The following is a 21,250-nucleotide window of genomic DNA, read 5'->3' on the forward strand; positions in this document are numbered from 1 at the left end:
AGTAGTTGCCAGTATTTAAATAAAACCTCGTCACTAGGCACCATTCTCGCTGGTCAGATTGTTTGAAGGTTTTGTGAACTTGTTATTTTCACTGCGAGGGATGGGGGAAATTACACTTAACTTTCGTCGCCTGACTCACGAGTACAAAACAAGGGTCTTAAGCTGTGTCAATTACAAGCATATGGTGTTGTCGCAGAAGTGAGAACACTTTTTTCTTTGTCAAAGAAAATTAATCTTTGAAAGTATTACAACAGTTAAAAAATGTGTTGAACATGCATTTGTATGTCATGTCTATTTCATGTCATTTTTATGTCATATACGTCCTTAAAAGTAATATGTATATTCTACGAAATGGTTATTTTTTTTATTTTTTAAGTAACAAGTCTGTGTGTGATATGTCTTGGGAAAGTACTATATGTAATATATCTGCATTTCATATATTGTGTATCTGTTTCTATATATTATATCCATTTTATCTTATATCTATGTATTTGAATAATATAAATATGATTTTTATTGTCATACACATTTAATGTAATATGTGTATTTTATGTCATAATTATGTATATATTTTATGTAAATATTTGTACAGGGCTAAAATATGTATGATTTAATTACAGCCCTAATATACTTTCGGGTAAAATAGGGTTCTATAAACTTCGAAATTCAATAAATAATAACAATAATACTAATAAATAAAAAAATGTAATGTATGAAAAACAAACCGTTGAAATAAGAAAATTAGGCCTATATTATTAAATGAGGTTTCAAAAACCATAGATTGAAAATCCTAATTCAATGTGAAAATCCTTGTTCATTATGAAAAAGTCTGGATTATGACACATTATTATTATTATTATTATTATTATTATTATTATTATTATTGTTTTGTTGTTGTTGTTGTTGTTGTTAGCATTTAACACTTAAGTTCCCTAGTGGTGGTGAGCTCGAGTACCTGTTATAAAAACACAATGTCGAAGAATGTGGCTCAGTGGTGAGAGTCTGGTCTCGCATGCGGGATATTCCGGGTTCACACCACTAGCTCGGCCAATCTCATAGTAGTTTTTAGTGTTTTCCTCTGTCATAAAATAAGTAGAGAACTTATTAAAAAGGCAACTGTCAGGTTGGTTTGCACTTTCACTACAAATACTTTAAACGGATATAGAGATTGTGTCGTTAGACCTGATGGTGATCAAGTCCCAGACATAACCGCTAGATTGCAACACATGGATACGGACAGTCCCGTAGATGGCAGTTAAATGAAAATCCTGTTTACCGTTCCCAACACATAATCACCTAGCAGCTAAAGTATAAATATAGATAGATAGATAGATAGATAGATAGATAGATAGATAGATAGATAGATAGATAGATAGATAGATAGATAGATAGATAGACAGACAGACAGACAGACAGACAGACAGACAGATATTTGTCATCAACATTTATATTAGTTATGGTGTACTACAAAAAAGTATAAATATAAGTAAAACAAAGTTATAAAAACAAATATAACCTGAAATCATATGAAAAACAGTTTCACTAAAATGTTACATGAATAGTAGGCCTACAAGTTATGTTTCACATCAGGCCGCCACAGTGGCCTAACGGCTAGAGCGCTCTACTTATCCTGAGGATCCGGGTTCAATCCTCAGCTCCGACTCTCCTGTGGCATCCCTGGGCAATGCCTCTGTCGGTAAACTGGTCTACACAACTGGCTTCATATGGATGTACTGTATGACAACCAGAAAAGTACTCGTCATTAGTAAAAGTAATCACTTTCTATATTTTCAAGTGCATTTGCTTTGAAGGGTGGGTTCTATATTTCCTTGAAACATAACTACTGTCGTTATATTTTAACATCATCATCATCATCATCATCATCATCATCAATTTTGCATTTCTAAACAAGTTTCTACTTGTTCAATCCTTGAAGATTATGAAACAAAACTGTATGGCAACAACCGACAGATTCTGTTCACTTGTTTCAGTGTCAACGTAGAATGAATTACTTATATACATACATACAAACATACATACGTACACACCATACATACATACATACATACATACATACATACATACATACATACATACATACATACATACATACATACATACATAATATTCGTTTTGGTTTAACCTCTTCCTGTTCTAGGAATTACACACACCAATGCCAGTAGGAGAGGAAATGATTCTATGAATCACACTCACTAGACACCGATACGTATGTGGGTCTCCCGTAACCTGGGGTCAGCTGAGCGTATGTGCCTCTGTAGAGATACACTGGAGACAGCATTAATGAAGAACATGCAGGGTGTTCTGAAAAAAGGTTCCAATATTTGGAGAGGAAGTAGTATGCATCAAAACAAGAAATAAAAGTCCTACAATATCGGCCCTAAAATTAATAAATTCTGAGAAATGAGCAAATGTTTTCCAACACTGGAAGAGCAGCATATCTTCCACTGTGAGCTCTCTGGCAAGAAACAAATGAAGGAACAGAATGCAGCCAATTGTCACTATGTATTACACAGTAACCTTTGTTTGTGTGTTTTCAAGAGGACGCTTAAGCAGACGACAATACGTTAGAGTTCGTATTGGAAGTAAACTGGTCTTGCACTGCAGTAATATTACTATACCAATCGGGTGAGTTAGTTTCGTATCTGTTGAGTCGGACCATGTTTTTATTGTAACAGTAACATGGGTCCTAGAATTAATATCTTCTGAGAAATAAACAAAATGTTTACCATCACTGTAAGAGCAGCATATCTTCTACTGTGAGCTCTTTGGCAAGAAAAAAAAACATGCTCCTATCCAACAGGTACGAAACTAATACGTAGTGAGAAACAGTTTCACTCTGTTTTCTCAATTCTTTTTTACCAAAGAGCTCACAGTGGAAGATACACTGCTCTTACAGTGATGGTAAACATTTGCTCATTTATCAGAAGATATTCATTTTAGGAGCCTTATTTGTGGGACTTTAATTTACATGTTTTATACATACTACCTCCTCTCTAAATATTTTAATTTTTTTTCAGAGCACTCTGTATATCAGTCCCGAGGCGGATTCGAACTCACGAACCTTCGGACCATGCCGTTTTGAAACGCATAGCCACTGACCCGGCGTCAAGAAATAACAAGAGAGATGAATATGAAATTATGATTGTTCATACTATCGTTTTCTATCTTTACAGTAGGAACTCTTGCATTAATTATATTTGAATAAAATGAACTGTCGTGACATTCGAACCCAAATATTAACTTTTAAAGCCACTTGTCGGGAATTCAGTGGGATGATCAAAGGATAACTACTGATGCCACTCGAGCAGCCTTGTTTTCTCAGTGAAACCAAAGACAAAGTAAATTTCCCATTCATGTGCTTGTTTGCAGGGATCAAATCTCAACTTTATTTTAACAAGAGGGAAGCTGTTGAGGGTAAGATTCCGGAAACTCTGTGGGGGTGAGGATGGCAGGAAATGGTAGAACATATTCCCTTGAGGGAATCTTTGGTGTAATAGTATCTTTTCCTGTAGGGGAGTTACAAATAGTCAAAGAGGGCATCATAAATTGATCATTATCTTTGACTTTGAAGACTAATGGCAATGCTGAACCTTTGGGGGATTGTTAATAATTTGTAAGTTTACATGGAGAGACATAACATTTCTTTTAGTATTCTAACAACACTTGTCCTTAGGGATGAAGCGAATAATATATTAATAGTTACTGAGGAATTCAGTTGCTTAATTCAGTGTACTTTTACTTATTCAGTACAGAATCATTAAAATAATTAGCCGTTTGGTTAACATAGTGGATTAAAATGATTAGTAGTTTGGGGTTGAGGAAAACTTGAAATGTTTTAATTTATATAAGTTACATTAACTGCCTAGGAATTCCTTTGATATACGTAGAATTATGAAGCCATTAACAAAGAAATCTATTTGTGCACTGCATTTCATTGCGAAAGTACATGTTTAGATCTTTGAAATGACATTCAATTTAAAGAAAACGAAATTCATTCGTACAGTACCATCTTTCAGTCTACGGATCAATTTATAAAATTATTGCCGGTTTTGCGTCCCTTACACTGTATTCGTAATACTATCAGACCAAGTCGAGCAGTTACTACCGTTATTCTTATTCTCATAGGGTCACAAATTCTGACGATCTCAATTCGATTTTCGGAGTGGATGTATCTGTCATTGTCATGCGGACTATATTATGAGTTTTCCCCTGTTTTCATTTGAGTTGTAACCTTACGGCGTTCTCCTGCAACATGGCTACGAAATTACAATACTCGCTAATAAATTTGTTGACTTTATTATTAGTTCACAATCCTCATATGAATGGAGCCATAAAAATAAAGAACCCAATTCTTCAAGCCATATGCCTGTGATAAATATTGTATTTCGAATAATAAACTACTACTACTATTGTTGCTACTGGTACAGCTCATGCATTTTGTCAAGACGCTCGCGATGTGCAGTACGGGAACAACGTTTCTCTGGAGGGGAGGTAGTAGTAGAAGGGAAGGTCGGGCGTGTGTCTATCGAGTTCAAGTCAAAAACTAACCCATTCCCCTATAATTCGTAAGTAGACTCATCCGATCCCGTGCGCAGCTCTGTAGGAAGAGTGGGAGAGTGTCTTGACAAAATGCGTCAGCTGTACTACTACTGCTGCTGGTGCTGCTGCTGCTGCTGCTGTTACTGGGTATTAATACAGCTTATTTTATCTGCTACTGGTCGTACTACTTACTATTGCTAATCCTGCTACTACCTGCTACATCTACCTACTACTATATTATATTATTAATTTACCGTAAAATACGGTGTATAGGGACGAATTTTTACTTTTTTTTTCTTTGTAACAAAGAGTAAATATAATAATAAAAGTGTTTATGCTTTCATTTATAACGAGTGAACAAATAAACACTCTTATTTTTATATTTACTCTTTGACACAAAGAAATAAGAAATAGTAAAAATTCGTCCCTATTCACCCTGTTTTACGGTACCACTATTTATTAGGCTTCCTAGTACTACCAACAAATACTATTACTCGACAGAGGCGAGTGGAGCCGCGGGCGTAATGTGAACTATCGCGATGCGGTATTACAAACGAAGGAGCAATAGCGCCTCGGCTCTGGGATGCAAGACTCCACTGGCCTTGGCCGAGTAATATTGTACAATTATTGTAAGAATAATTATTTTTCTCTATGGTTCCCAAATTGTAGACATAATATTACGTTCACCTAATGTGTATCCTATGTGTAACAGCTGAATAAATTTAGAGGAAAGTGTAAACTCGAATTTACTGACATTTGGAATAAATGTAGTAGTTTTCATGATTGAATTACTTTTATTATCTGCGATACAACTAATATACAGGCTGTTTAAAAAATACGGGGCATAATTTCAGGTATGTATTTCCCACATGTAGACAATCAAAATAGTTCATTAGAACATGTGTCCGGAAATGCTTCATTTCCGAGTTATGGCCTTCACAACATTGAAATTCACCGGAACGTTTTTCTTTCCGCAAGTCGTTGCCGTCAAAGGAGACATTAAGAGGGCACTCTGACAGTTCATTCCGAGGCGAAGGTTACATTCAGTGTTGTGTAAGCGTTAGACTGTGCGACATGTATTCAAATCAAGAGCTGGCAGAGATACACTTCATGTACGGAAAGGCGGACGGCAATGCTGCGCTGGCTCGTCGTTTGTACCAGGAGAGGTACCCACAGCGGCAATGTCCAGATCGGAAGACATTTGTACGTCTCCATTACCGTCTGTGCGAGTATGGAAAATTTAACTCTCCTAGTTTGGGAAGGGGACGACCAAGATCTACAACTCCAGAAGTACAGGAGGAGATTCTGGAGGCTGTGAACATGACTCCTTCTATCAGCACACGAAGGGTAGCGTTGCAAGTCAATGTTCCTCATACGACTGTCTGGAGACTGTTGAAAGAGTATCAATTGTATCCTTATCATTTGCAACGTGTACAGGCCCTGTCACCAGCAGATTACCCTACCCTGCACGAGTTAGGTTCTGTCAGTGGTTCTTGCAGCAGTGCGGTGTAAATCCGAACTTTCCTGCCTTAGTATTATTTACAGATTAAGCACAGTTCACATGAGATGGCATAATAAATTTCCACAATCAGCATGTATGAAAACCCACGTCCAACTGTTCCATCTCATCACCAGGTGCGGTTCTCCCTCAACATGTGGGCCGGTATCATTGGTGATCGATTACTTGGACCCCATGTACTTGTAAACAGACTTACGGGGCAGGAGTACACAAACTTCCTGGAAAACGTCATACCTCATGTTTTAGAAGACATCCCACTGATCAATCGTCAACACATTCACTTCTTGCATGATGGCGCTCCTGCACACTTCAGTCGTACGGCTCGCCGGTACTTGGATCGAAGGTTTCCTGATCGATGGATAGGTAGAGGTGGTCCAATTGCTTGGCCTCCACGCTCACCTGATCTGAACCCTCTCGATTTCTACTTGTGGGGCCATTTAAAATCATTGGTTTATTCGTCTCCGGTGCCTGATTTGGAATCGATTCGGAATTGAATTATGGCATGTTCTGAGGACATGCGCTATACTCCTGGAGTTTGGGATCGTGTTCGCAGGTCAATGAGACATCGATGTGAGGTCTGTATTCAAGCAGGAGGTGGACATTTTGAACATCTTCTGTAATGACAACGACCTGCGGAAAGAAAAACTTTCCGGTGAATTTCAGTATTGTGAAGGCCATAACTCGGAAATGAAGCATTTCCGGACACATGTTGTAATGAACTATTTTGATTGTCTACATGTGGGAAATACATACCTGAAATTATGCCCCGTATTTTTTAAACACCCTGTATATTGGTTAACAGTCCTGTTGTCAATTATTTCGTAGTTTTGTACTAGATTATATATTCAAAATAAATTTAAATCTTTTCCATGGGGCCATTATCGTACAAGGCCTTTTGTTAAGAGAACACAGGATATTCACAAGAAGAGGAGTAAAATGGCCAGTTGTCTTTTTGTGTTGGTTGGAATTATAGACACTTTTCCTGCCACCTGAGTCACATAAAGAGATTTAGGGTATTATTAATTCCTATCCTAAATAAAATTGCATTCTTTATTTCATTTCATGACTTGTCTTTTACTAAAAGTAGTCTTCATTTTCAGTAGCTGAGTTCCAGAGAGTCTGCAGTAACTAAAATGGATCAACATGACACAGCGGGCGTGAGAGACTGTCGGTAAGTAGTACAGATGTTTTTAATAGCAACCGAAACTGTAAGAGATAGATTTTATGATAATGTCTTATTTATTTACCTGTATTAATAGTCTAAAATTTATTCATCAGCGATTTAAAAAAAAAACTCAAGAATTCTAAAAGAGCAACTAAATTTATACGTGTGTCTATTATTCAGTGACTTGTGGTCCATGTAGGTACGGAAGTTGAAATTTTACCTTTTAAATGAGATAACTTATACAAATATTTAATTGCGGAATAGCGGATAGAGTACTGGAGGGCCGAGTATACGAGCATAAAATAAGACATACGCCGAGTCCATCCCAGTTGGATAGACGCACCCCATTTCAACGTTGGTTATGACCGAATCCAAATGTGAAGATAGAATTCATTTTTCGATGCGAGTCGGCTGCTTTATAAGTCATTCGTTATCTCGTGAAACCTTTATGCGCGCGTGAGAAGAGGTTCTTACTATAAGCTACAGAGCATGCATTCGTTTGGTTTTTCACCTTACACTTTTCTCTAAATTTATTCAGTTGTTGTAACAAATAGCCTTTACCTTATCTTCTATTCAAAATACTATTAAAGACGCTAGTAAATTCAAGTTTACACTTTCCTCTAAATTTATATAGTTGTTTTAACGAATGGCCTATAACGTGAGGCGAGAAAACGGCGGGTTACTGGCGGGCCGTTTCCCTGCACGCTCTGCGATGCTCTGGCTGTTAAAAGCGCGGCGTAGATCCTCAGTCGCCATATGGCATTCGCTGTAGTTAATAAGTCGTATTACGAAAGTATTGATTTTTTCAAGTATACAAAGTTAGTGTATAAAGGTTAGTGATTATTGTGTATTTAGGTAATGCCTGCCAACAAATTCACATTGCGTGAACGTGTGTTTATGTACAATACGTACTTAAAAGGCAGCAGATCGTGTCCGAAAACAAGGCGTAAATTTTGAATAGATTTTCCAAACAGACCTGTGCCTTCGCCGAAACAATTGGCAGACTATATACGAGAAGAAATCTAGGCTATATGATGTGGAATGTCATAGTATTGTTCATTAGTTTCTCAGAAGATCTGGCGGCAACGACTGTTAGAATGTTAAGTCCAAACTATTGGACATTTATTGTTAGTACTGTTACGTATTGTAGAAGTGCCGGAGAAATGGTTACGCGCTCGTCGGAAACCACGCTAGCAGTGGGCTACGTGTCACCCGCCGTTTTCTCGCCTCATGTCATAATAATGTCTCTGTATTACTTGGTTGTCTTCAATATAGAAATTCCAACGATACTGTAATCGTCACATATGAATAGAAACCGTTTCAAGGACTCGAAGACTAATAGATTTTCCATAGCATAATTATCAGCATAGAAATCGTAATACTTTAATAACCTCCTGCAGTAGTAGGAAATGTACTATGAAGGAGATCGGTCAGTGTGATTGAAAATTACAGGACGTAGCCTATCTTGAATATTCCAGCAACAAGAAAGCCCAATGAACAGTGCCTAGGGCGGCAATTTCCAGGGGCAACATTTTCTCTCTCTCTCTCTCTTTCTTTCTTTCTTTCTTTCTTTCTTTCTTTCTTTCTTTCTTTCTCTCTATTTTTATTTAAAAAACAGCGAAATTTGTTTTTAAAACATTTGTTGGTAAAGTTTCTATAATTTGTTCTTGAACACCTTGTGGAAGTCGGATATTGTTTTCTTACCGCATTGTGGTTGTGGCGAGAGTAAAAGGAAAGTGTGCAACTGCATAGTTATATTGTAATACCGGTATCGTTAATATACCATGATTGACAATGGTGTAATATATTTTAGTAACAAGTATTATTTGAAACAGTGTGACCTCGATATAGTCTAAGTGAACTGAAAATCAAGAACAGAGTGATAAAGTGTCAATTGTGTTTGAACTAGAGAAGTGTAATAGGAATTAAGTAAAACGATAGAGATAATGAAAATAGGTGAGGAGTATGGCGGGGGAGGCTAGCTAGAAGACCGAAGTATAACATATAGAAAATTAGTGAGATGTGAAAATGAAATGTACACTAGAAACAGACATAATAACGAACTTATTGGACAATGGTATAGTATGTTTTAGTAACAAGTATTATTGAAACAGTGTGTGCTCGATATAAGGGTACTGAAAATTCAAGAACAGAGTCGTAAAAGAGTAAATTTTAAATATTAAGTTGTTAGGATTTAAAAGGAGAATACTGATCAATTTAAATGGGGTCGAAAGTCAAGTATAAGAGCGTCTATAAAAGGTATATCTGTAACGAATATAATTGTAGCACCGGATACAAAAATTGTGAGGTCCACATTACATGGATGTAAATATTGACATCAAATATATCACATCATATATCATATCATATCATATCATATCATATCATATCATATATCATATCATATCATATCATATCATATCATATCATATCATATCATATCATATCATATCATATCATATCATATATCATATCATATCACATCATATATCATATCATATATCGTATCGTATCGTATCGTATATCACATCACACATCACACCATATATTAATATACCATGGAACTGCTTAAATCTAACTGCTTGTATAAACAAGAATGTATTATTTAAAATCAAATTGGATGTGTGTTTATTTATTGCTATGAATAGTAACAACAACTCTCGGTTACATTTCCAATATATATCGTCAACAATACTATTTATCACTTTCCATCATGTGTACTAAATAATTCGATATGAAAGGTTTATTCCGCAAAGAGTTGGAGTTTATTTATCCATTTTTCTTTATACTTCCTATCGAAGTAAGAAAATATACTCGTAATAATTATACCACCAACAAAACCAATACTTAAAAATAAACCACAGCTTCCCTTTCACAAATCAGTTTTGTTTCAACAATGAATAAGTTTGAATATGTTTCTTTGCATCGAGTCTGATGTGCTTCGTCAGATAGATTTTGATGACATCATCAATGATTTCTCTGTGAAGAAAGTGCGAAGGAAATCTTTATAATTCACAAGTAAGATGCATGTATTTTGATTCCAGTAATTTATTGTTTTCTGAATTGTAACATTTCATTTAAAACTAATTTGAACTAAACATGATCAGCATAATGGTTGCTCTTAAAACTATTCGTAGCAGCCCCTAGGCTGCACTGTACCTAAGTCTATATCATGCTAAGCAACGAACATCTGGAACCACTTCGTCCATGTAAATTGTTCTCACTGAAGATGGGAAAACATTCGGGGAAACATGTATGATTAAGAACATCAACAGACTTAAGTGCTCATACAACTGTAGTATATCTCCTTTAATGTATCTTATCGATTTTATAAACACTGTAACATTGACAAAATACATGTATTTTGTCATTGTATATTATAATTTAAGGAACCGTGAGAGGAACTACGAAATTAGACAAGAATTGGTAGTTTTTAAATTTATTGAAGGCATAAACAATGAAGAGCAATGCGGATGACGTGAATATGTTAGGAGAAAATCCACAAACGATTAGGGAAAACACGGAAATTTTACTGGAAGCAAGTGAAGAGATAGGTTTGGAAGTAAATCCCGAAAAGACAAAGTATATGATTATGGCTAGTGACGAGAATATTCTACGAAATGGAAATATAAAAATTGGAAATTTATCTTTTGAAGAGGGGGAGAAGTTCAAATATCTTGGAGCAACAGTAACAAATATAAATGATACTCGGGAGGAAATTGAACATAGAATAAATATGGGAAATGCCTGTTATTATTCGGTTGGGAAGCTTTTATCATCCAGTCTGCTGTCAAAAAGGTATGAAAGTTAGAATTTATAAAACAGTTATATTACCGGTTGTTCTTTATGTTTGTGAAACTTGGACTCTCACTTTGAGAGAGGTTAAGGGTGTTTGAGAATAAGGTGCTTAGGAAAATATTTGGGGCTAAAAGGGATGAAGTTACAGGAGAATGGAGAAAGTTACACAATGAACTGCACACATTGTATTCTTCATCTGACATAATTAGGAACATTAAATCCAGACGTTTGAGATGGGCAGGGCATGTAGCACATATAGGCGAATCCAGAAATGCGTATAGAGTGTTAATTGGGAGGCCGGAGGGAAAAATACCTTTGGGGAGGCCGAGACGTAGATGAGAAGATAATATTAGAATGGATTTGAGGGAGGTGGGATATGATGATAGAGAATGGATTAATCTTGCTCAGGATAGGGACCAATGGCGGGCTTATGTGAGGGCGGCAATGAACCTCCGGGTTCCTTAAAAGCCAGTAAGTAAGTAAACAATGAAGAGAACATTTAACACGAGTGCCAGATGGGCTTACTCTCATAAAAACCACAAACCTAAAGCAACCACTCGGATTGTTTGTCCTTATAAAATGTCGATAGTCCAAGTTCTTTAATTTGTCGAAACCAAACTTGACAAAGATGAAATCGACACCCATTAATAGCTGCCAAGAGTTCCGTACTCTAGGCCTTTGAAAAGTTGGGATATGTAGGCACTTATGCATTTGTACTCTTTTCGTATAATCGTTTCTACTGTTATTTGTGCTCAACTAGAATGAAATCTATGTAAACGCAGATAGTGGTTTTTGACCGTAGTGCTCAACACGTATCTACCCGAATAAACACTGGATGACCAGAAAGTGTTGGCAAGACCAAAATTTGTGAAGGAAAAAAAAAAAAACCGGTTTGGTGCAGATTTTGAAGAAGAAGAAAATTGTAATGATTATGTCGATAGTTGTGATGATGGTGATGAACTAACTTAGCGACACTGAAATGTCTTTGAGTTATGACACAAGTTTGGAGGTGTTTCAAAAACACACGCAAGAATGGCTTTCGGATAAAGTTTGTTTGCAGAGAGAATATCATCGAAATTATAGCCGTCCAAATCTTGGATTTAAAATATCGGCATCCTAATCAATTCAAATGAACAAAAAAGAAAATTAAATTAATGTAAAAAAAATACATAATGAAATTTTAAAAGAGAATATTCTCCGACAAGATGTGGTAGCTATCAAAACGATAAAAATTTATTGAAAATAAATAATATACATTGAATATTATAAAGATGAATAGAGATGGTGATTGATGATGTTCAATGAAGATTTTAAAATGGTTGATGCAATTGTCTGAAGAGTCTTATCAGGAACCTTCAATTGTCTGAGGGTCTCTAATGTAAATTTGGAAATTGTTCCTCGCGCACCAAACATAAGTCCAATGACATTACAATCTTGAATATTATATTTATGACTGAAATCATCACAGCATGGAAGGCAAATAGTGCGTTTCTCTTCATGTACCTGCTTTGGATGATCTTCATATATTTCGAACCTTACAGTGGGGTCAAGAATGAGATCAGTTTTTTTTTATCTCGGTCAATTATTATGAAGTCAGCATGCCGTGTAGATCCTTCCGTAGAAAGACAATGAACTTCCTCATATACTTCGTATTCACCATGTTCCCTTAATCTGTTATCAATTATTGAGCGGACAGTGTTATGTCTGTCATTTCGCAGTAATTCGCCCAGAGGGCAGAAACCTAGCACGTGGGGTAACGTTTCATGCTCATCGCATCTCCTGCAATGGGTATTGCTAAGGCTACTACCGGGGAGAGAACTAACTGCAATAACATTGGTGCGCATTAGTCTAAAACAAAGAGAACCCTGATGTACTGCTACAGTTTTTAGGTGTGTGAAAAATCGAAGTTCATATTATATTTTATAGCGTCTAAAATACAGTACTAACGTAAAGCGTGATGTTGCGCTGCTATTGAGATTTCAAAGACTTTATTGTAGCCACTGTATATTACGTTTAACAGAAGGCAATTTGAAATGTTCTTGACGGAAATGCATTACCGTTGTGGGGCTGTTTTGATGTCTGGGTCAACCGTGCAAGCCACTTGCCACTCAAGCGAGACCGCATCACTTAGCCAGACTGTGTTACTTCCCTACGTGAGGTAGAAGTTAAATCTGGTATTTTTCTAATTAAAAATAGATACTGGATATTCTGAGAAAAGGTCAGAAAATGCATTTCTGAAATATCGTAACTGGTAAGTTATTTATTTACATAGCTGGAAGACGCAGTCAACTATTATTTCAGATGCGAGAGATACAGACTGGTTACCATTCTTGTGATGCAATCGAATTGCGGCATAAGCAGATACGGGCAGCACCCTCTAATGCACAGTATTAAAAATTAATAGTTCAGCTTCTAGCACATTATCTAGCGAAATTTATAAACTTGTACTTGCTATTTGGAAAAAGGACATTGTACCGGAACAATGGAAGAAGTCCATAATTGTACCTATTTTTAAGAAGGGGGAGGAATATCACTCTTGTTGACGTCGTATAAAATTTTGTCCAATATTCTTTTGAGAATATAAACTCCGTACGTAAATTAAGTTATTAGGGCTTATCAATGCGGTTTTAGACGTAATAGATAGAATATTGATCATGTTTTTTTGTATCCGACAGATATTGGAGAAAAAAATGGGAATATAAGGGTACAGTACATCAGTTATTCATAGATTTCAAAAAGGCATATGACTCGGTTAAGAGAGAAGTTTTATATACTATTCTTATTGAATTTGGTATTCCCAAGAAACTAGTTCGATTAATTAAAATGTGTCTCAATGAAATTTACAGCAGAGGCCAGTTTTTATCTGATGATTTTCCAATTCACTGCGGGCTAAAGCAAGGAGATGCACTATAACCTTTCTTTTTTAACTTCGCTCTGGAATATGCCATTAGGAATGTTCACAGTTTGGAATTGAACGGGTTACATCAGCTTCTTGTCTATGGGGATGACGTGAATATGTTAGGAGAAAATTCACAAACGATTAAGGAAAACACGGGGATTCTACTTGAAGCAAGTAAAGTGATAGGTTTGGAAGTAAATCCCGAAAAGACAAAGTAAAGTGATAGGTTTGGAAGTACATCCCGAAAAGACAAAGTATGTGATTATGTCTCGTGACCAGAATATTTTACGAAATTGAAACATAAATATTGGAGATTTATCCTTCGAAGAGGTGGAAAAATTAAAATATCTTGGAGCAACAATAACAGATATAAATTACACTCGGGAGGAAATTAAACGCAGAATAAATATGGGAAATGCCTCTTATTATTCGGTTGAGAAGCTTTTGTCATCTAGTCTGCTATCAAAAAATCTGAAAGAATTTATAAAACAGTTATATTACCGGTTGTTCTGTATGGTTGTGAAACTTGGACTCTCACTTTGAGAGAGGAACACAGGTTAAGGGTGTTTGAGAAATAAGGTTCTTAGAAAAATATTTGGGGCTAAGAGGGATGAAGTTACAGGAGAATGGAGAAAGTTACACAACGCAGAACTGTACGCATTGTATTCTTCACCTGACATAATTAGGAACATTAAATCCAGACGTTTGAGATGGGCAGGGCATGTAGCACGTATGAGCGAATCCAGAAATGCATATAGTGTTAGTTGGGTGGCCTGTGGGAAAAAGACCTTTGGGGCGGCCGAGACGTAGATCGGAGGATAATATTAAAATAATTTTGAGGGAGGTGGGGTATGATGATAGAGACTTGATTAATTTTGCACAAGATAGGCAATGAACGTTCGGGTTCCTTAAAAGCCATTTGTAAGTAAGTAAGTTCATCTTCTTTCAGCTTAACACTACAAGCAAGTCACACGTCGAGACGCTTCTGTTCAGTAACTGTTTCCAACAATTAATTGCAATCAGAATCAATGTTAGAAATTTTTTTCCTATGACCGGGAGTAAATAAACCTAGGTTACCAAAATCAGGAGAGAAATATAACATTTTCTCCATAGGGGGGAAAATATTAACAATGGAACATGGAAAAGGAATTGGTTGGGTAATTGGCTGAGAAGAAAGTACCTAATGAAGGATGCACTGGAGGGAATGGAGAACGGAAGAAGAGTTCGGGGCAGAAGAAGATATCAGATGATAGACGACATTAAGATACATGGATCATAATATGAGAAGACAAATAGAAAGGCAGAAAATAGGAAGGATTGGAGAAAGCTGAGTTTGGAGTGAAAAACCTGCCCTTGAGCAGAACACTGAATGATTGAGAAATAATCGTTGTTGCTATGATATTTCTTTTGCATCTGTGTATGTGCGCTCAATAAATTAACTCCAGCGAACATCAATAATAAGACTTTCTGAAATAGGTTAATTTACACTCGGTCATGAAGAAAAATATAGTGCATAGGCCTACACAACGGGATTGAAACATAAATTTTTTCTTCGGTATATTTTGTAGCTATCCTGATAAGTCCTTCCAGCTGCAATCTTGTACCTCGGGAAAAATGATATGTTTCTCTACCTTAATTTATAATGAATAGTATAGGCTATTCTTCTTAATGATTTCCCGTTTTTCTCACTTCATTTTATCAATATGACCCTCAATTCTCTTTCCATTATAATCTTCGTTTCGGAAAACAGGACACCACTTGTTTTTTATGTCTAGTATAGCCATGAAATGAAAGGAATAATGAACATTATTAGAAGTATTTCGCGTATTTTTTTCCTGCACCTACAGAATGGTCAAGAAACGAGGCAATATGTAATGAATTAGGATATGTTGTGGTAGGAAGACTGACCTCCGCTGCATTACGCATTGAAAGTACAGGAAGTGCTAGATGAGTAGTTTTCGAGAATGTAGATAGGACGTCGGAGTCCTGCTAAATGGCCCGTAAGTTCCCCCTACCTAACACCACATTTTTAATTTAGAGGCAGTTAAATAACCAAGTGTAAAAGCATACCATTCAAAACGCCAAATTATTATTTTTGAGGAATTCAATTCCCGGTGGAGTTCTATAAGGAACCATGTGAAAGCGTCAAATTAAAACTTCACGCTTGCATTGACTTGAACGGTAGCCTACTTCTGTAAAATAATTTTTTAATTATGTTTTAAGATATTCTACAAGTTTCATACTGATAATAAAGTGATAACATTTTGTTATTATTTTTATTCCTTATCAAATATTTGTTACTTCGCGGCTACCCGATAATATTTTAATTGGTTACGTAAGTACTAGGTTATTTAGTGTGGACTGAATTGGTGATAGCGAGATGGTATTGGCGAGATGAGGCCTAGGATTCTTCATAGCTTTACTTGACATTCATATTACAGTCAGTAAAACTCGACGAAATAATCAGCCCAAACTGTAATCGAACTCAGCCCCGGATTAGCAGGTAGACGTGATACCTTCTGAGCTACGCCAGTGACTGCATGTAATAGAAAGTGGTTTGTGTTACATTAATTTTTCATTTTAACATACTCATTGTATCTCATTGGTGGAAATATAGAAAAAATAATACTGTGGTGTCATTGAAAATCTAATTCTGCTATCAGCGTGATTCTGAGCTTACATGGTTTTTATGTTTCATGAATGTTAAGTGCGACAAATTCAACACTGCATTATTTTACTCTTGAACTTCCTGTGTAAATGCGAAGGCACTATGACATTATTAAGACTCCTTTGTAAATGTCGGCATTAATTACGACATCCCACATCTCCGCCCATGCGAATACAGGAAGAAAGTAACTATTTGCGAGATATTTACTACAGTGGTTGTGTAAAATTATATTCTTGAAGGGGATATTTCATTCTCCGACTTTAGGTTATGTAGTATATCGGCAACCAATACTAGGCAAATAACTTATTGAATATTGTCTTGCAGAGTGGCGAGCACTCAATTTACAGTTCCATCCGTCAAAGTCTGTCAAGGAACGACATTGTTCACCCATCGGATACAAGAGCCGTAATTCTCTACTTCCTTTATACAGAATTATTTGTGTAACTTGAGGAGGTGGTCCCTCGATTTTGGTAAGAATAGTTTTTGCAAATATGGACAAGGTATTAAACAGTTAGGGCCGTATTCATAGACATTTTTAGCGCGGGCTTCCGGTGGATGATCAGCGTTTTTCGTATTCATAAACCAGTGTTGGCGATAGGATATGATTTGAATTCTGTACTAGTAACCAGTGGATAGCCGGGGCTAGCTTAGTACGCTCGTAGCGCGTGCTACGAAATGTCTATGAATAGCACCCTAAGAGAATTATCTTCGTTTGTATTGCAATAAAAAATAGAATAATTTAAATACAAAATTAGAGGTATAATATAGAGTACAACGCGAAAATAAGAACATACACACTGAGTTATCGTGATAGTTAGTCTAATCTTATAATTTCAATGGATGACATGGAATTAGTTTACCGCTCGTCTGTAGAGTATTTTTAGTGTGTACATATTTATTATTGCTGTTGATCGATCAAAATATTTAATCGAACTATTTGAATTTAAACGATTAATCTAGTTTTGATCGAATTGAAAAAAATATTTTAATATACTGTAATATACAAATATTGTAAAATTTAACTTGTGTTCGGTGATAAGCATAAGTATTAAATGTTGTATATCTGTATACATTGTATCGTTATATTACAAAACAGCTAATTTTATTACATACTAACATATTTATTATGAGGCTTATAATTTACTGTGCCAATTTCTCCGGAAATTTTTTAGACAAACATAAATAACAAAAAGTATGAAGACTCACCTAGTTAATACTGCTTCATTCATAATTTAAAACATGTGAGTGCAATCACATGCTCCGAATTAAGTGCCGCTCGACGTTTAATAACAATGTTTCCTGCATCACTAAACACGAAAAAAATTTTTTTTTCTGTTAAGCACTTCTCCACGTTCGTTCGATTTAAATCCAAACGTTTCACCGGATTTACTTCTCAAATTCTCGTATGATATAATGGAGTTTACACTTTTCACAAAAAAACAGAAAACTGATTTTTTTTGTTTATCAAACTAAACACACAACCTCATATACAAACTCAGTACAGAAACTGCAACTGCGAAAGTACAACGGTCGAAACAGAAGACTGGCCCCTATTGTAATCGAATTACCAGATTTTAGAAAGAGAAGAAAATAGTTACGCTCTCACTTTTACACAGTGTAGACATGGCTATTTTATAAGGGATGAGGGGGACGAATCCCAGAAAAGTATGTATTTCATATGCTAGGAAGATGAGCTGACAACAAGGTGGAAGTTTTCTTGGAAAACCATAAAACTTAATAAGGGTTTCGCATTGTGTTTCAACTTTCAATAGAGGTAGACTAGGTCACTGTCCTCATATCTCCATCTCTTTCTGAAGTGTTTGTGCAAAGATTTTCCCTAAGCTACCTGGTTTACAGTTATGAAATAACAATACTATTGTGCTTTTAAGTAAGCAATTTCCGAAAGAGAAATATTGTTGGAATTTTTAGTAATTATGAGTTTTTATTAACAAAATAGTAATTAATATTAACTACAACCGATTAATTTTAATCGACTCAATTATTCGATTAAATATTTTTGATCGATTAATCTTACAACAGAAATTGATCGATTAATCTTAGAACAGAAATTGGTCGATTAATCGATTAGATTAATCGGTTAAATGTCAGAACACTAATTTTTATTTAACTGCCTCTTTTGATTTCATTATGTAAATCGTATCCATCTAGCTTAAGATTAATATGTAATTACTTGAATCAGATACAGTTGTAATTATATTAATCTATGTAAAACTCCTGGTTGAGTTTAAGAAAAGGCCTTAACTCTTCCGTCTTTTTTCTTGAAAAAAGCACCAACCTTTCCTTTCAGTTATTCGAGCTTTCTTTTCTGACTAGTACTCTGATCGGGACGATTCGCCTTTGTCTTCAACAGACTTGGCTGATTTTGAATATTCGCCTTCTTCTGCAAGATACTTGGCTGATTGTGAAGACGGTCTTGTATCTGTTGCTTTTTCGTTGTCTTCGTCGAATATCTTCCCAATCGACAGTATTTGTTGTTTAAACCTGGATGAGTTCAGAGGACTACATTGCATTCGAATTGCCAAACAAGTTCGGGTTTCAATTCGGTCTACGAGAATGTGTTCATTGCGAGTCACCAGAGTGAATTTGATGTTTCTGGTTGTTTGGAGCTATTTAATCGATTTGCCTAATGTCTCACTATTATAATAATAATTGAAGCAGTGAGATCAATAACCCTTCAAGTCCATTTACATAAATTTCGAGAAAAATGCAAAAGAACTCTTTTTATTTCTTACCTAATTACTATTTTTTGCGCGTAATATTTCTGGTTGTTTTAGAGATCACGGCAAAGTAGTATACCAACTTTTAAAGTCGTAACACTTGTGGAAATATCAAAAATTTATTTTCTAAATTTGCAAAAAGTAAATGGCCAGAAGTGGACTTGAATAGTAATTGATCCCACACCTTCAATTGCAAATCATAATAGTATACAAAACGTGCAGAAGTGTGTGACTTAGTTTAAAGACATAAATAATGAAATGTTTCTTTTTAGATTCGATAATTAAGTCATTAGCTGTTGCTAATGATATAGAAATCTCCAGAATTTCTTTCTGACAACTGGAGTACTTTCCTTATTAGGCTGGTTGAAGCTGTCGACCTCTGTGATGAATTTAATCGTACTATTACATTATAAAAAAAAAACTCTTCAAACACTTCCCATCACCTCAAAAACATAATCAGAATTGCATATCAGGATCTCAGGGAAGAGATAGTGATTATTATGAATGAAAGTAATTCTAAGCGTTTGAAAGTTGTAGAGCTAATAGCAGAGTTTGGAGTGAATACTTCAGTTCAAATGGGATAAATTTCAGTTACGCCGTACTGAAATCAGAGCATACAAACGATATTTCATAGAAGAGCACTCGAATACCAAAGCACACAATAAAAATGTTATAACCTATTTTCCAAGAAGACACAAAACAGACCTTCCTTCTCTTCAAACTCAATTGCTGCTACCTGGTCTCTGCTCTGTAACGGCTAGTGTAATATGGTGTTCTTAGCTAACAAAAAGGTCGAAAACTATCACATAACACATGTTTATAAAACTGCAATGAAAGAAAACTTCCTGGTGTAGTAACACTTCGTAAACATAATTTTGCGCCGCTCTGCTATGAAAATGTTTTAACTCTCATAAGGGACGCTATATCAGATAAGACAAAAAAATAATATAGTTATAATATTAAAAATTTATTAATAATCCATTCGTTCATCCGTCCATTCGTTCATCATTCATTCATTCATTCTGGCAGAGCTAAGGCCAGTAAGCCTTCTCTTCTACACAGGCAAACTCTAATTGAATACAACAGTCTTATCTATTACAAATAATTCTAGATCGTACAGCAATAAGCCTACTATGAATGTGAGTAGTGATAGTAAATAATAAAAGTAAAATTAAATAATAAAAGTTGTATGAGTGGTATCACTAAAATAATAATAAACAATAAGAACAATAAGGATTTAGCTTTCGCCAGACGAAACAACAAATGTTAGATGGAAATGCATAGGTCATAATATATTACGGCGGGATCATGCCATTTAATAGTATAACGATGTAGACATTTCTGACCCGTGCCCAACCAGCATCGTGGTGGATTTGGGAAGCTACATTAGGTAGCGAAATCCGGTTAGGAGTTAGTCAAATCCTTTTTGTTTTTAAATTTGTTTTTCATATCTGGTGCATACTTTCACCGCCCTCTCATTTCATCTATGACTGCAATAATATAAATAGACTGAGGTTAAGTCGTGGGAGTATTACGAGTTTTCGATGCTGATATAAGCAGGGCTCCTGGTCCAAGGCTTATCAAACTACTCGTGTGTAATGAGGCCTGGCTCGATCAGGTGCTGAGGTAGGATATTTGGAGCTTCGAGTCCCTGGGAATTTTCAGGCTACTCGCTCGCAATATGGAACCTGGCTTTATTAGGAGCTGAGGCAGGATGGCCTATTTGTCAGCGTCAGATTCACGAACGCCACTCGGGCCACCTGTCGAATTTGGGCAATCTTCGCATAATGGGACAAAGCGTGCCTAAGTGTATGGACCATCCTGGGTCCATCCCTCGTAAAACCAAGCCAAAACTGTTGAAAATCGGATCCATATTGACAGCAAGTATTTGATGCAAAATAAT

The sequence above is a fragment of the Periplaneta americana genome, chromosome 13 (assembly GCF_040183065.1).
Source record: "Periplaneta americana isolate PAMFEO1 chromosome 13, P.americana_PAMFEO1_priV1, whole genome shotgun sequence".
Taxonomy (NCBI): domain Eukaryota; kingdom Metazoa; phylum Arthropoda; class Insecta; order Blattodea; family Blattidae; genus Periplaneta; species Periplaneta americana.